Source organism: Daktulosphaira vitifoliae, unplaced genomic scaffold, assembly GCF_025091365.1.
Source record: "Daktulosphaira vitifoliae isolate Bord-2020 unplaced genomic scaffold, ASM2509136v1 Scaffold_1, whole genome shotgun sequence".
In the NCBI taxonomy this organism is placed as follows: Eukaryota; Metazoa; Arthropoda; class Insecta; order Hemiptera; family Phylloxeridae; genus Daktulosphaira; species Daktulosphaira vitifoliae.
Window position 1 is genome coordinate 55,317,235 of NW_026099572.1, and position 3,820 is coordinate 55,321,054.

The following is a 3,820-nucleotide window of genomic DNA, read 5'->3' on the forward strand; positions in this document are numbered from 1 at the left end:
GTAGTTCACCTTGAGCTACTTCATGATATTACTCAAAAATATCTACTAGATTTATTTATTCATAACATTAATTGTTTTTTGTTAATAATTAATGAAACTATTTAAAAAATATTTGTTTAATGCATTTAAGTTTTAAATGTATTATAATATTTTGATTTTAAAGGAATAAATTCATAAGACGTCATGTGAATAGTTAATTTTCAAATAATTTTTGTTTAAAAAAAAATTTTTTTTAAATGTTTTTGTAATAAGTCAATATTAATTATCGTAACAATTATTAGCTGTCCAAAATAACTATAACGTAGAGTTTTTTTTTTTTACTTCTAAAGGCTAAGCCTTGTTGTATACCAACTGGATTGGTATATCCTCGGGAAATTTTTAAGTGCAGTGGTTTTCCCTTTGCCTTCTGCACTGGAAATATGGTGCTTTTTCGCCACCGTAGAAAGCGCACGCATGGTCACCTATCCGTTCACCTACGGCGGTAGGCGCGGCTTAACACTAGAGTTTTGTCAACAACTAGTGTGACCACCGCGCCATACGTAGGGTAAACAAGGTTTTCTTTTAATTTGAATTTTATTTTGATAGCACAATAAGTTGTTAAGTATTATAGGAATAACCTTGATTGTTCTCATTTATAATAAGAAAATATTAATTAATAAAATAATTAGATCAATTAAATAGATATAACTAAACAACCAAATATTACAAGAACAATACAACAGTTAAGACTAATTTATTCAGTAAAATTGTTTAGTTTTATTGTATCCATTAAGTAATAATAACTTTGTATCCTACACTGTTTTCGGATTTGGTACTAAATATAAAATTTAATTTATGATAGTTGTTCGGGTGATTCCTTAACTAATTAAATAATGTCATCACATCGCTCTACGATAAAAGGGCTTACAGAAAATATAAAAAGAAATTTAGCTAAATTATGGTAATCACATAAATTATATTTCCATAATACACCTTAACTACGCCACTGATATTTGCACGTAAAAGCACGTAGCTCAAAGAACGTGCTCCACTCGCACNCGAGGCCCCAAAAGCACGTAACTTAGAGAACGTGCTCCACTCGCACCATCATTTTGTTAGTATTTGATCATTTACATGATAGCTTTAATAGTATTTAATATAATTGTTTCTTTTAGAAGCTAATAGTATTCTACAATTTATGATTTTCATAAAAAATTCGTTCTATTCCTTCTCTTTTCCCTTTAAAATTGTGTAACAGTTTTTTTTAATGAAAACATATGTGTTTAACTAGCTTACAAATAGGAAAATGATCCATATATTATTTTCTCAGTTATGAACCACTGAGGAATCATTCAATTTATAATTAATAAAGCATTTAATCATAGGTCTTTTAATTATTATCAAATTTCTTGAAATTTTTTTAATAATAAAGTGTAAAAAAAAATCGAAAAGATTTTTTTTGGTCAAACGGTTTTAAAGCTATATAGTGCCGTAAAGAAGGCATAGGAAATAATATATGGTAACTTTTAAAAATTATAAAAATTTAAAAAAATAGTTNTTATTTTCTCAGTTATGAACCACTGAGGAATCATTCAATTTATAATTAATAAAGCATTTAATCAAAGGTCTCTTAATTATTATCAAATTTCTTGAAATTTTTTTAATAATAAAGTGTAATAAAAAATCGAAAAGATTTTTTTTGGTCAAACGGTTTTAAAGCTATACAGGGTGATTTTTTTATCATAACCCACTTAATTACTTGCAGAATAATAATAATTTAAACATTTTTTTTTTTCATTATCTTTAGTTACACATTATTCTTGAATTTTTAACTATGTAATACTTTTTAAGTTCATCCCTTATGCCTTGGAAGGGGGTCAACTTTGTTTTTTTAAATGGTAACACATATTTTTAATTTAATAAAATGTTTGAGTTTTTAATTTAATAGTAAATGGCATTTGAATTTTTAATATAACTTAATTCGTTTATTAGATATAATCATTTAAAGTTTCAAATTTTTGAATTAATATACAGGTATAATACACAAGGGATTACAAATACAGGTAGCTAATTGGTTTTTTATAACATCGATATTAGCAGGTACACAGCATTGTTATTATCAATTGTAGTAAGGCACATTGTTATGAGTTTATAAATACACTAACTGACAATACAGAAAGTATATCTATTGATAATCATAATTGATAATAAACAATCCGTGACTGAGACAGCAATGTCATAAAAATCCAATTAGCTACCTGTATTTACAATCCCATGTGTATTATACATGTATATTAACTCAAAATTTTGAAACTTTAAATGTTTATATCTAATAAGCTAATAAAGTTATATTAAAAATTCAAATGCCATTTACTATTAAATTAAAAACTCAAACATTTTATTGAATTCAAAATATGTGTTACCATTTAAAAAAACAAAGTTGACCCCCCTCCAAGGCATAAGGGATGAACTTAAAAAGTATTACATAGTTAAAAATTCAAGAATAATGTGTAACTAAAGATAATAAAAAAAAAAAAATGTTTAAATTATTATTATTCTGCAAGTAATTAAGTGGGTTATGATAAAAAAATCACCCTGTATAGTGCCGTAAAGAAGGCATAGGAAATAATATATAGTAACTTTTAAAAATTATAAAAATTAAAAAAAATAGTTTAGAAAGCCTAGTTTTTATTATGCCTATTTGTATTATGTTTATTTTTCTAAAAAAAAAAAAAATGAAAATAAGCTTTTTTAATTTTAAAAACTTTGAATTTTTATGAACAAAACATCTCCATAATTTAAAATTTTGAAAAATAACATATTTTGGAAGTACATACCATAAATATATTGACCCGGTTTCAATATGGTGTCTTTGATATTGAAGATATTTTGTTATTTAAAGTAAAAAAAAAGTTATGTATTTGTGTTAAAAAAAATCATTATTCTAATAGCTTCCATTTTTTTTCACATTTAATTGAAATAATTCCATTTATTTGATTTTTATTTAAAACTAATATCACAATTTTCAGCTTTCATAAGTATCTTTAATTTTAAAATAAATATTGAATTATTAAGCTGGGAATGCAATATAAAGTATAATACCCTTGGGCAAAACAAGTAAAACAGTAAAAATTAATCATTTTGAGAATTTATTATTTATAGTAGTTATTGTACCATTATCTAGTTGTCATACATTTTTAATGGAGATTTCTTAGTTCCTGTAGTTTAAATTTTTTTAACAAGCAGAATATTATGAGGTTGTCGTATAAGAAAAAAATATCACTTACTCTCTCTTCCACCGAAGGTATATTACTGGATTAACCCCTACTTTCTTTCGTAAATCATTCATTATGTAATTAATTGAGTACTTGTCTTAGGGTGTTGATATTATTACTTTCAAAGTTACAAGGTATGCCATATTTATTATATTTTTTTAAAGTTTTATCCATTAAAATTAATAATATTATTTTATTCCTAAATTTTACACTTAAAAAAATAATACATATAATTTTCATTTTTCCAATTAACAAAAATTTAAAATTCCATTATTAAAATACTATAAAAATTGTTTCAATTAATTAATTAAACGTAGATATATTATAAAAAACCTAGCACAGTGGGGTCGCGGCATAGTGGAGACGTTGCATAGTTGGGTCCAGTATAGATTTAATCTGACAGTGATTAAAATCACTATCATAAGAAACGCTTCGATGCAAATCTGTAGATAGTGTTTAATTCTAAAAAATTGATGGATAATTGCAAAAGCAACATCAACTTCTATTAAAATAAAATACAAAACCCATAATTATCATACAAAAATAGTATATTTTTCAATATGGTA